The following is a 14,284-nucleotide window of genomic DNA, read 5'->3' as shown; positions in this document are numbered from 1 at the left end:
GGAATGCTTCTTCCCACCAAAGCAGAGGAAGTGGGGAAAGAAAGGCAAGGCAGATTGAAGGAGAGTCCAGGGCTGCTTCAGAGGCCACAGAACAGCTGCTCGTGCCCCTTACTACCCATAAAGAAGCAACTACTGAAAATGCTGGGTGTAATTAATAGTACATAGGAAAATCTTCAGAGGGATTTTGTAGGCACGTGAGGCTTGTTTCTGACCATAATGGTTGCTGCCGGCAATCTGCGCCCACACTGCATTCAGCAAGGGTGTGTGGGGAGCGGGCGTGTAGAAAAGGAAGAAAATGGTTATTTTGAAAACATTTCAAATCTTTAGTATCTGCGTAATCATTTGATCATTCAGAGAAAACAATAAACCTTTTACTAGAACCGGAGTCCTAAAACTAATCACAGAGAGTAAACAAAAGGCAGTGAGAAAGAGAGGGGAAAAAAAAATAAAAAAAGCAAGTCTCTACCTGCTACTACCATCTAGTGGTAAAAAAAGAAATAAAGGGCGTTTTTGCAGGAACACTGTGGGAGGGAGGAGGCTGGTGAATAGAATTAAGAAATCAGAGAATTGTTATCTGTCAGCCACCTTATCCCCCCAAAAGGAAACACACGCATAATCTGCTGCACCCACCCCTTGCTCCTGTCACGAAAATTAAGCACAAAGCCAGAACCATGAATAGAAAGGATCAGTAAGGGAAACATACTTATCTTGACCTCAGAATTCACATCTTTGTTTGATATGCAGATATGACTTAAGGTCTTCCACCCACGGCCATCTTTGCATTCATATATATGTGCAGTAGCTAGCAAAACAGAACCTGAATTTTCGCAGTTAACTGCAGGAAAATACAAGGCCATGAACATAAACTGAGTGCTGCTCCTCTCCTAGTGGCTCTGTGCGGTGGAGGTAGTGAGTTTACTGTGATGACCTCAGCTGTCCTCACACTCCCTGCCACCCTGCCCATGGCATGCTCTCTCCTCCTGGCCTGATTGCCCTCTGACCTGGCACCTCACGGCAGCAGACCAGAGGCTCTGCTGGTGCTGCTAGGTGGGGGCTGGGTGCTTCCACATGGGAGACAACTGGGACTCCACCAGCGCCTTATCTTCAGCAGCACCCCTGAAGGACCTCCTTTGAAGCTGCCAGTCTACCAGGCAAACTCGCACCTCCCAGGAAAACGAGCTTACCGGTCTGAAATGCAGGGCTAAGAAACCATGTACTCTATTTAGGACAAGTACAGCGAGGGGAAATAATAGCAGACTTTCCAGCTGTCTTGCACAACTTTTTGACTTCGAGCTGTTCCCTTCAGCTCAAAAATGAGCTGCTTCTCAAGGTGATACACATTTCTTCACAAGCAGTGTGAAGGTCTTTCAGTTCTTCCAAGCTGCTTCTGTCCCCACTGCAGCCTGCTTTCTCTCTATCACTGATAACCCTAATGCCTTTTAGCTGGTGGGAATCTCAACAGAAAATTCAGTAGTAGACTTTTGTGTCTACACATGTATAATGCAAAGCAACTTTAGAAGTAAGGTATAAAAAACAAGAACACTATAGCTATTAGTTTTTAAGACAATAATTAATGGGCAGGATTAATTATTTTTTCTACACTGGAAGACAGAAAAAATTGTCATTGTAACCCAATGACTTGGACTGAAGTCTGCTGCTGCTCTCCTATATTTCATTAGGGTTTCTGGTGCATATGTATGAATCTTGGCAGCTTCCTGCAGCCTTCAGTAGTTATTCCATCAAGGCATCAGCTTTGGTGTCAGGTGTAATTGGAATTATGCCTACCATACCTGCAGCCGCTGGCATATTGTATATCCTCAGATCGCCTCTTCCTTCTGCCTGGACCAGGACAGCTTCCACACTGCTGTAGCTCAGTGCAATAAATGCATCTACAAAATGTGCCTTTCCCTTCTACACAACTCTGAGTGCAATCAAAAGTTTATGTACCTCAGTTCAGAGCACATTGGTACTATTCGGACAAAACTGATTTCAACCTTAAATTCAATGCCCAAAATTAGAGTAATTAAGTCCTGTAAGTACAACCTGTACCCCCTCCAAGGGGGAAAAAAACCCAAACAACAGGAAACAACCAACAAGAATCAATCCTGAGAGATGTATTTATTTTAAACTTATTGTTTCAAATTTAAAGTTGATGCCTAAAATGAGTCAAGCAACCACTAAAGTGCTTCTCTCCACTGAATGTAGCAGAAAGTGTGAGTGAACAACCGGAGTGCAAGTTATAAAACTAAAGCTGTGAGTTCAGCATTGGGTGGATGGGAGTTTTCACTCCTGTTGCGACACTGAAAAACAGGGAGGACTGGATGGGGAGAAGTTCCCTATTGTTCCCTTGTGAAGAAAGCAGCGGTTACCCAAAATCTGGTTCTAGAAGAACTTAAGGTATAAAATAGTGCTCTGAAAACAGCCCCATAGGCAGGTTGGATGTCCTTTTACACTCAGACAGGAGATCACTGGAAGGCTCGTCAGCAGTTTATCACTGAGATAGGTCCTGGTCCTTCTACCAGTAGCATCAAATTCCACCAAGTTAGGAGGACCAATGTCCCATGTCCCAGGTGACACTCAAGCATTATTTTTTTGCAAACAAGCGGTAGCAGTGACAATGATAAATAATTCAAGATCTGTCTCCTTTACATCTCTCTGGCTGCATATCCTACAGCCATTTATTAGAATGATACTCTCTCACATTTATTCAAGTATCTATTGCTGAAGGCTCGGAGAAAATAGAAAAATAATTATTCTTCATCAGGATGCACTTGCATTTATAGAAACAGTTGATATATTTATAGAAGTGTTATCTACCTAAACACTTATTCATGTAAGTATGCTAAGAGATTCTATGGTATTTATAGTTAAAGGAAATAAGGAACTTGAAATAAAAATGACATGCATGTTTGTCTAATAATCATTTAGTTCTGATAGAAGTTGCTTTTGCCATTGCATTTATTTAATTAATCCATTTATACATTTATTATTTTCAAGCCTTAACTTAGATATTCTTTCACTTGCTAGATGGGTACACTTTGTGTCATCCTTTGTACTGGTAATTGTATATTGTTCTTCTCATGAAACACCTAGGTGTGTTCCTCCTCCATGAGACATCCACAAAGACCTTCTTTCTGACCAAAATGTGTAGATTTGATTTTCAACCTCCCACATAGAATTAAAACAAAAATAATGAATACAACTAAGATCCCCTAATTATTCTGATTAGACAGTTGGCATCCTGATGACTCAGTTAAAAGGGACTTTTGTACTTTATTTGCAAGAATATTAAGCCTCCATATCAGGACTTAGTCCTATGATGATGATATGTTTTTTCTTCTCTGTTTTCCCCTAATGAATACATTACATGTTTTTATTTTTTTTAGCTTAGTTTCTTGAGAAATAATCTGAATAAGATTGCATTATCTCACTGTTCTCCTCCTCCTCCCTCTTTGTCCATTTTTAATCAACTTAGGCAGAGGCCTCAAAGACTGTGAAGTCTTAAAAATTTTGTAGCAATCAGGGCCTGATTAGAGAACACTGACTTCATTGATTCTGCTTCTGAGTGAAAAACCCAGAGGATTTGGTCATGCCTCAGCTCTGGTTATCAGCATCTCCCCAGGGACCAGCATGGGCAGTTGGTGTGACTGTGGCCCTCTCTCTTGCTTGTGTTGTCTCTTGCCCAGGCAGCGAGAGGCGGATGGGGAAGGGGTGTATGGGTAGGTGGGGGCACTGTCCTGTGGGAGCATGGGGAACAAAGCAGTCCTGGGAGCACTGTGGGGCAGCTATGGGACCCTGGAGAGACTGTGTGTCATACAGTGGGAGTCACAGTGTGTGGAGAAGCTCTTGTTCTTGAGGTGAGCAGGTGTGAGGTGCTACTTGGCCACTTGCGAGACAAATCCATGTGAAATAAGATTTCCTTAGCTTCCCTGTTTATGTACTGACTTCCTTTCTTTTATGCTCAGCTTCTGCTGTTATTTTGTCCACTGTTCCTGCTCTGGCATAGGTCACAGAGACCTGACTACTTCCCCAGCCTATAATATTTTCTGCAAAGGACGTGCTTTTGTTGTTTTCTATAACTTTCTTACAGAAGGAAACTCCATGTATCCTAGGTTATTGTTATAATTCTTTCATGATCATCATTTTCTAATGTGAAAAGCTATTGAAAGTAAATGTATGCTGCAGCTTTATTACATTCCATTTAGCAAGAGTATTTTTTCTTGTGTGTAAATGCTTTGTGTCACCTTTAGTTTTCTTCGTGCTTATTTTAACTCCCCGTTTCTTGTTTGCTGCATAAAAATAATTTATTACCCTCTTCTCTGTAGTTTCTAGATACTCAAGAAGTGCAATGTCATGTGCAAACTCCATAGGTACTTCTCATTTATTCTCTGTAATCTTACTGCAGTACAGCTTTCTGAAAAGTTCCACCAGGCATGTGGAGAAAAAGGGGGTGGATAGAATTGCACTAGAAAATTTCCTTGCCTTCTTTCTCTCGCTCTTAAAAAGTAGTTACCTCATGCTCTATGATAATTGCTACTATGAGGAGATAAGTGCTGCTTTAACCCCAAATTGATGAGCTTCATGTGGCAATTACTTGGTGGAATTTCATTGCCTATGGTACGCAGGTCAGATTAGATGATTCTTCTGGCATTAAAATTTATGAACCTATAAATTTCTGTTTCTCACTTGTTCTCATAATGCTTCCTAACATTTCCAACGACTAACAGCCCTCTCATCTATCAAATACTCAAAGCTTAGGTAAATTATCCTGCATGACCTTCAATGCTTTTCTGCCATTTTAAGTCTGGTCTTCCAGATGTTGTGCCCCTAAAGCTCTAAGTAGGTTAGGAATTATGAGTGCCTAGAGATGCTGGATGAGAGTTTGATACACTGCTTCAGTGTGAAAAATCAGGTGGCTTGTCCTAGCCATAGGTTGCTTGCCTTGTAAAATCCTTTTTAACTAGCTAGCTTACAGGAGTAAGATATTTATAACTCAGAGGAAATTTTTTTTTGGTGTGTGTGTGGATACATTATGATGATAGGAATTTATATTGATGTGCTTAGGAATTTATTATGGTTGTTTCTAACCAATCCCCTCTCTGTGGACCCAGTTGTAAGCTCTCTCCTGCCACCCAGGGTCTCTCTCTGATCATGTGTTTGGACCCAAGACTTAGTTCTGATGCAGCACAGCTGCATAACCTCCCCACAGACAAGTCTGAAAGAGAGGTGAGAAAGTCTGTATGGAGATAAAAAAGACAAAATTACTGGAAGAAGTAGGATTGTTGTGATAAGATCAGAAGTAGCTGGTGTATTCAAGAGGAAAAACATCAGCGTGGAAAGGTATGAAAAAGTAATGGAAAAAATTTAGGACACTGATTGTGCTGGTTGGGGCTGCTGGTTGTGAATGATCAGCTCACCAGGTAAAAATGGACAGTGCCATCAGGAGCAGGTGCACATGGATAACCCTGTGACAAGGAAGACCTGCTCTGTGGAGCTGCAGAGGCCAGCCTGCCCCTCCCTGCTCGTGCCTGCTGGGCCGGCCAAAGCACTCCGGGTACTTTGTTAGGGGTGGGGAGCACATCTGTGCTCAGCCTTATGGCTGGATAAATACAGCTGCCTAAGCGCTTCTCTCTGTTTGCCATTGAATAATTGCCCTGTGCTTTAAAGTTGTTTTCTTATCTTGTTGCATAATCCTTTGTGCCACAGTATCAGGATGCTGGAACAAATGAACCCAGGAGAGGATCAGTAGTAAGTTCCTTAAACATCAAGTTCAAAACCCCCATGCATTTTGCAAAATTTACATTTCTTTTAAAGTTCGTTAGCATTTTTAAAGTCTTCATTCCAATTTTTCCTTTTGTCACGATCTTAATAATGTTCTTGTCCCTGCTTTCTGCTGCTTCTATTGTGTGTGTTGTATCACTAAGTTATTTGAAACTGTTTGTAATGATTCATCTTTTTCCTTCAGGAAGAAGACTTCTCCTATAGTGGAAGCTTTAAGTTAGAAGCAGGTTTAACATACAGATTTGTGATATCCCAATGCAGCATGAGCTGAAATCTTCAGAAAAACCTTTGCGTTGTCACTGGAAAAGGTGTTTGGACTACAAGGCTAGATCCTGGCAGATGAAAGACGTGTTTCTAAGTGGCAAGCACAAGTTCAAGTTCAAGTTGCCCTGATTAGGCAGCTGAAGATTCCTCAGAAGGGAAGAAGGAGAGTATCTCCTGGTGAAAGAAAACTTTCAGAAATCAGATGGGTGCCCTTTGCAGCCTGCCCAACAATTTTAAGTGCTCCTAGAGACTCCTTCGTTATGGGCTGGAGGAAATTAAAGCTTCAAAATCACTGAGAAAGCCTGTGTGAGAGGGCTGAAGGAGGGAGTTTTGGGTTCACTCTGAGTGGCACTTGGACACATAATGCTTGACCAAGCTACAGCTGCCATTAGGTGTAACAGTCTGGAACTGGTCGCTTGGCAGGGCAGGTAAAAATCTGTGTGAGAGGAGATTGGGAAACACCTTTAGAGCATGTTTAATGCATATTAGGATAAATCAGCTTTGTTAAATGAAAGTGGTATAGTGACTGATGGATGAGGACTACTATAATCATTTACAAAGACAGACCTATACAACTGTCAGCATAAAGACATGCAAGGCAATGACAGCCAAGATTTTCTCATGGGAGGAAAATTGAAGCCAGAGAAATAAGACATTTATGTGGGCACATGGGTTATTAGTTTTTGATTAAATTTCATTGTTGAATCAATTGCTTTATTGTTTGCTAATGAAGGATCATTTTTAGCAAACATTTTTATTATAATTTATATTTAGTGTTGCAGCCTTTTTTATAATAGTGAGTACTAAGAAGTCATGAAAGGATTTAAAATCTTATTATTTTAGAAGTATTGGGTCCTCTGTCTTAATGTTCAAGTTCTTAAAAATTTCTTCCTCTAAGCACAAGAGCTAAGAACTTGCCTCCCTCAAACTCTTATTTAATTGCTTCAGCAAAAGAGTTTAGGAACTTCAGGAAAAAACACAAATTATCTGTGATCCAAATAAAAATGGCACAGCTGACAACAGTGATTATCTCCTTAAACCATGTACAAGGGAAGATCTCACTGTACGTTTGAAGAGTAAAATACCCAGAAGGAGTTAGGCTTTAAATAAGTGAAACAACCAAATGGTTGAAGAAAGGAAGATATTTTCACAGTGTCTCAGCTGTAGATTCCTGAAAGACCCCTCCAGGGAGAGTTTATCAAATAAAACGCAGATACCAGTTGTTTTGCAGTTTGGACAAAGAGAGTTTGCACCACATATCAGTTGAGACATAAACCAAATATCTCTCTGATAAACTTTGCTTTCTGGGCAAAGCTAAATCTGTTTCTGAATGTAGTAAGCAGGAAAACATTTGGCATCTCCTCCAGAGTAAGAATGGGATTCTTAGGTTATTGAAGCTAAGAGGAAGGTGGTTGCAAGATGTTTTTAAAATCAACTAATTTCTGTGGGTATTCTAAATGAGATCGTGTCTTTCATTAGCCACAGCTTTAATCAGTGTATTCACTTATTCTTCTGATGTCTTACACAAGGCGGTAAGTCCAGTGTAAGAATCTAGTAGTCCAGGTCATAACCCAAACAGAACATGAGATGAAAAAACAGGAGAAAATATTAAAAGCATTCATTTCTGGTTTACTTTTTTTTATGCAGACAAAGTGAATAAAAGGTTTTCCACCTTAATAGTTAAATCTATACCTCAACTACAGCATTCTTTTACTTGGAAAGCAAAAGGACCATTAACAGGTTTTGATGATTGCTTTCTTTGAACCAGTCAAACGAAAATACTGTCCCTTATGTGAGGCTGACATGGTATTTACCTGATGAGCTAAAATGTTTCATTTCATTTTGTCCCTCAGGGAAATTCTGTCCCAACAGATTCCCTTTTATTTTTTTTTTTAACTTTAACTTTAACTTTAACTTTTACTTTTTTTTTTTTTTTTGACTTGGTATCTACTTTTTTACCAGTTGGTAAAAACAGAACAGATAAATCAGTCTTACTGGAAAACAAACAAAAAAAAGAAAGGTATAGGTAATTAGATTTGTATACATATAGAAACTAATTTGCAGAAGAAATAAAACTCTTTTACTCTAGAACCTGATCATTTTAACATATATTTCATCTACTTTCTACAGAATTACAGTTTTTTTTAACAGGTAGAAAAAAAAGCCTTTAGGAAAATTTTCTAAATGTATTTTCAGAATTTTTTCTTCACATACAATCTTGTTGCTTATTCTTACAAATCTGGGTTCATCATTATCTCTCTAAAACATGATAATAAATCTCTGCTTCCTTCCTATACCTATGAAGGTGGGACCTTTTCCTGTGCTATACTAACTCAGTAGGAGATGCTGCATAACATTCGTATTCATTTCCCTTTTCTATATGTGCTTTAAGGCAGGATAAAAAAATAGCAATAACAGAATTACTATTTGTCCCAAAGATGATCGGTGGAAATTTTCTTTGTGACTTGGTGATCTGGTAACTTTTAGTTGTCCCTGACTTCACAATAATATCTACTACTATCTCTCCTAAGTTTTTTTGTTTGTTTGATTTGGATTTCACTTTTCCTTTAAAAATATCCTTATGGCAGAGAACCCCTCATGGTTCAAATTCCATTTTCATATGTAAATGGTGGGATATTCAACTGACTAAAATAAGTGCAATTTGAAAGCGCTGTTCATTGGTGTTTACCAGAGCTTGATTTTATGTTTTATGTGTTGACCACATTGTTGCTTCTGGGCCTCAAAATCTGAGCCAAGAGTTAAAACTGTATTTTCCCATCTATTCTTCATTCTGCTAGAAAATTACTTTCTTTCAGTTGTAAACAAAGGGTGATTTATCTTTGTGGCTAGAAGGAATGGAATTAGCCCATCGTAAATTCAAGGTAATCTGTTTCTCCATTAGTAGCTTTAGTTCAACAGCTAATAAAGGCAGAAGCCAGTACATTAGAGAATTATTGTAAGGTGACATTTTAATGAGAACATAACTTTTGGGGAACTGAAAAAGGATATGCAGCCACAACCCCAGTAAGATGTTGAAGGCTGGCCTGACTTTCTTTCATCTGAGGCAAATAACTGCCGGGATGGTTTTAGTTAAATGTGCCTCAGACTGGCTGTACTTGCTCTGCATAAAGAGCAGGACAGCCCAATTCATTAAACAGAAAGAAAAGGATGCTTCTGTTCTGGCCAGGCATGGCTGCCACACAGCATTTCAAGTCTTGAGAAAAACACTCTTTACTTGAGGCTGGACCTCAAGTATGTTTTTTATGACCAATTTGCTATAAATGATTCATTAAGAGCATTTCAGAACTATACCCTTGGGTGAAAAAAAAAATAAACTTTCTACTCATGCATCCAGATTGAAATATACATAGATACATCTTTCCTACTTAGAAGTGTGCTATGTGCATAAACCTATGTCCTTAATCCACTTGCTATATCTTATTTATTCTGCAGTTGGATTTCTCTTCAGTTTATGACATTAAATACCACATTGCTTAAATAAAATATCTGTATTTCTGTATTTCCAGCCATTGATTCAGCAGTGTCCTTCTTCATATTGTGTGCTTTTGAAAGTCTTCTATAATTTGTACTTTTTCTTTCTACAGTTACCTTTTGCTGTCAAAGCTTGCCACGTTTCTGTAATAAATCTCTATTATAAGAGCACATGCACATGTTAGTGTGCATAGAAAACAGAAAACATGCCTCAAAGAGGGGAGATTTTGCTTCTCCAGAGCAGTGTAAAACAGATTGTGGGGCAGTACAAATGGAGAAGGTGTGCCTGTGTCCCTTGGGTGCCAGGGGGGATATGGCTGTGCTGTCTGCTGTCCTATTCCCCCAGCCAGTGCCTCGGTCAGCAATGCCCTGCTGGAGCTGGAAAGCATCACCATGTCCATTCTAAACCAAGGGTAGAAACACCCAAACTCAAGGGCTAAAAAGTAAGTTCCAAATGTTGGTCAAAATCTTTACCTTGCTATATTTATATGTGTGAGGCTTCCTGGCTGGTGAAACCTGGAAATCCACTCAGGCTGGCACTGGAACCCTGTCAGGTCCTTCCTCATGGCCAGCTCTGGCACAGCCAGACTTGGTGCAGATGTGAGGGTGGAGCTGCAAGCAGAAGTGTCAAAGGGAATAGTTTTGCTTGAGTGGTGGTGGGCTTGAGACCCAGCTCAGTGACCCTGCACGTAATGGGGAGATTTCTGCTGAGTTCAGTGAAAAACATGTCCCTTTGAAGGATGTTTTCAATAGTTGTAGTGTTTCAACAGCCATAATTAGGCCAGGACCTCTGTGACAAATTGGACCTAAATCTGCAAGAACATTTTAAAATGTCTGAATGAAAGCTAGAACAAACAAAAAGAGTAACCTTCAGTGATGAAAATTAAGTTTAGAAAGACTTGTTGACTCAAATGTAGCTTATTCTAAACAGCAGTGCTAATCTTAAGGTTTACAATTATAAGAAAGAAGAACAAGTGCAAATGTCTTTGTGAACATTATATTCAAATGTGAGTAATTGAAGAAAGGAGAACATTCTTTCCCTCAGAGGAACTGCGTGAGCTTTACAGTATTTTCTCAGATTTAGATAACATAGCAAACTCAATGCAGCTCACATTGCAGTCAATGAGAAGCATTATTTTCAAAATCAAAAGGGCAATTATGAATGAAGAAAAGAGTAAAATGACACAGTGCCATTTCATGGTACTAGCAAAATAGAATCAATGAACCAAAGTCAGAATTTAAGATATCTGGATAGCTGTTTAGGTTTGCTGGTTATTTCCAAGGGTGGCTGACAGACATGGAATTCCATAAATGCTCTTGAAATGCTGAGGATGAGAAAGCTTGTGCTGTTCTACAGCTGTTGGGGCAAAAGAAAAAATTTCCATTTGAATTAATAATGTTCCAGTATAACTGGAAAAATCCCTGTGTAGTTTTGAAATTCCTGTTACTTTTTGGAGAGTGTTGAGACTCAGCCATGAGATCCTTTAGGTGAAATTTCACACTCTGTAAGAAGCTACAGAACAAAATAAGTTGTGACTGTGAAAGCTGGTCTTGGACACAGATGAATGAAGGAAAACCAAATCAGGAAACCCAAACTGACTCCAGTATAACTGGAAAAATCCCTGTGTAGTTTTGAAATTCCTGTTACTTTTTGGAGAGTGTTGAGACTCAGCCATGAGATCCTTTAGGTGAAATTTCACACTCTGTAAGAAGCTACAGAACAAAATAAGTTGTGACTGTGAAAGCTGGTCTTGGACACAGATGAATGAAGGAAAACCAAATCAGGAAACCCAAACTGACAGATATGACCTTGTGGGACCTGCCCCCCCCCCCCCCCCCCCACAAGAAGCTTTATCAAGGAGGCTACCATCACTGTAATGAAAGGGTTTAAAAATGCAGCTAATATTTGGAATAAAGGAAAGGAAGGAGTGTAGTTTTTTTGAGATAGTGGAGATTTCCCTTCTCAGCTAACATTAAAAAAAGTAATTGTGAGCATAAAACCTACAGCAGCCTGACTGTTTGTAGTCTCTGAGGATAATAAAGATCAGTCTCCAACAGAAGATTTTAGCTGCACCCAGAAGGTTTTAACAACCTGCTGCTCCCAGGATGTGAGAAGTCCAGGAAACATCAAAACTTGGTCCAAAGATCAAATCCATTGAAAAATTTCCTCAAAATGCACACATTTCTACATGTGCAAATAAGTGAAAATGTAGAAAAATTAGAATCAATATGGATGAGGAAAAATAGAATTAATAAATGACTATTCAAAGCTTAGGTTAAATTCTATTTGGCTGTTAATGAAAAGGAGTGATGTTTTGCAAAGATGTGGTGATTTTCAGCTTATAAAGGTCGAAAAATAGTACCTGAAGCAGCACTTCTCCTTGGTATGTCTCATCATCCAGTTTTCAAGAAAAATTTATGAAGCTTGAAGTGTCTTTTTACTTTCCTCTTTCCTGAGCAACGTAACTCATCAGCTACGTACTATAAGGAATCATGAGAAAAGTTCTTCATGGATTGCAGTGAAGCACTGGCTATAATAAAACTGAGGAACTTCTTGACCATGGAGCATTCAAGAATGACCAGAAAAATGAGGCAAGGAACAGCAACCAGACCCATTACTCTTTTTGCTTCCATCTGCATGTCTCTCACACTAACACAGCTAGTGATAATCTTGAGTACTTCATAGAGCAGCTGTGTTGGGATACCCATGAAGATTAGATATTGCTCTGAGGTGAGGGAAAGAAGTAGCTTTGCACTGCTGCTGTTCTGCCCATGGGAGATACAGGAAGTCAGGGCCCAAGGGATGGCTGTCCTGGACAGAGGTGATGCTTTGTGGCTGTGTGACAGTCATTTCAACAAAGGTCACAAATTTCAAAGTTGAAAATTTAAAGCAAAAAAGAAATGCTGCAAGGAAGGATTCTTTACCTTCAGCTTTGTCCCATTTCCAGCTGCTAGTACTGTGTTTTTACGCCATCTCTGCATGCTTCAGGCATCTATCTGTTGTTGGGAGGGGCTGTTTTAAGACAAGCCCCTATATCTTTTTCTCGGGAAGTTTCATGTGCTGATTTAAGCACTTTGCTCTGTTTTCATTATGTAAAGGGAGAGCTAACTGAGCTCAAAGTACATTTGTTCCTCATGAAAAAGGAGAAAATGAAGACTTTACAAGAGAACATGTTGTTGCTACTTACATAATAGCTGCCATCTTGGGCTAAAGCAACTCTGCAAGATTTTCCCAAACAAAATGTAGTGTCATTTCATATCAGTACTTACATCTCCTTGTGGCTTTAGGGGAGATAGGAAAAACCTTGGACTATTTGCTTCATTCTCAGCCTTTCAGCTGATGCATGGCACTGTAAAACTATCTGACAAGACAAGTAATCGTGTCACTCAGTTTATGGCGAGGATATGATAACTTTATACCCGTGCAGGATTACATTTCTCACCTGAATACAAAGATGAAAAAGGTAGGTAATGAAACCAAAGAAATCAGTAAAATCCAACTGACATAATCACTCCATGCAAGAAAGTCTTTTGAAGCAAAGCTCTGTGGCAGAACCTGTATCTATACAATGGTGCAACCCAAGAGGAATGGATCTGAAAAGACGAGGAGCTGAGTCTGTGGACTGGGTGTTTATCTACATTTCAAGAAGCCTTCCCTGGCCTAGCTCTAACCTTCCTGCTTGGAAACCCCAGGAGTGGCTGGTGTGCCTTGGGTGCTTCCCTGAAAGGCATCTGACAGTTTAGCTCCACTGGGAGGGGCACAGCTTACATACATGGACTGCACTCATCTCCATGATGTCACCCGAGGTACTGCAGGTGGGGACAACTGGGAGACTTTCAAAACTGCATTGCCCTCCACAGACTAAAATTCTGCTATAGATGCAGCCCACACAGAGTGGTCTGAAAAACATTTTGCAGTTCTATTGTTTTGATTCGCTGGACACAGGTGGACTTTTAATTGTGTTTGCGCTGTTGATGAGTGGCTTGTTGTTGTTTTTTCTCTCCTTCTACCCCCCCTCCCCCCCCCTTTTTTTTTTTCTCTTTCCTTTAAAATCTTCTAGAATGAATAAGTATAGCAAGATAATTCTGTGAGACGAATTACCATGCTATGAACAGGGAATTATTCTTCAGGCAAGAGATGTATTACTGTTTGCATATTTCCAATGGAATGAAAAGAGATTTGTTTCACTGCATCTACTGATGATTGAGTGGTTTGGTTCAGAGAATCTCTTCATGCAAAAATGATTTCCAATGAACTATGAGATGAGACTGGCTAAGGAATAAATGCCTGTGTTTTCTACTTCATCTTCTTCCTTTATTGTTTAGAAAAAAGAGGATGGGGAACCAGAGCTTACAATTGCATACATGTCTTATCTTTATTGGACCAAACTTCTGGCATACTTTTCAAAGACACTTTTCAAATGGAAAGTGTCAGTGTTTGTTATTCTGCTGCCCGTTCTGATATTTTTGGCCATCTGAATCACATAAACCTGGATAGGATAGAAGGATCCAGACTGAAATTGCCATCATAGATGCAACAGATGGCTATGGGAACATTGAATAAACTCCGATTTGTTGCTGATTGCAAAACAGAAACCTGTCAACAACAGCAGATTATGATCATCTCTCCAAGTCTTAAGACCAATTGGAGACTACTTTCAGCCTGGAATGATTAATTTGAACAGGTGAGATGCCCCTCAGTATGAGTCTGCACAAAACCAGTAACTCTTCAGGGTGCAAGAGCCAA

At 39.6% G+C, this 14,284-nt stretch overlaps 1 long non-coding RNA gene across 1 annotated transcript in view; it reads left to right on the top strand.

The window, feature by feature from the left end:
* The window catches only part of LOC108445996, a 22,902-nt gene extending 13,194 nt beyond the window's left edge, over window positions 1-9,708 (top strand). Inside the window, exon 3 of the long non-coding RNA XR_001861093.1 lies at window positions 5,707-9,708. This is a non-coding gene — a long non-coding RNA (uncharacterized LOC108445996). The remainder of the gene's footprint in view (window positions 1-5,706) is intronic.
* Window positions 9,709-14,284: the final 4,576 nt, after the last annotated feature.

This window comes from Corvus brachyrhynchos, unplaced genomic scaffold (assembly GCF_000691975.1).
Source record: "Corvus brachyrhynchos isolate BGI_N302 unplaced genomic scaffold, ASM69197v1 scaffold103, whole genome shotgun sequence".
Lineage (NCBI taxonomy): Eukaryota > Metazoa > Chordata > Aves > Passeriformes > Corvidae > Corvus > Corvus brachyrhynchos.
The sequence above is the reverse complement of the archived record's forward strand: the minus strand, read 5'-3'. Positions and strand labels throughout refer to the sequence as shown.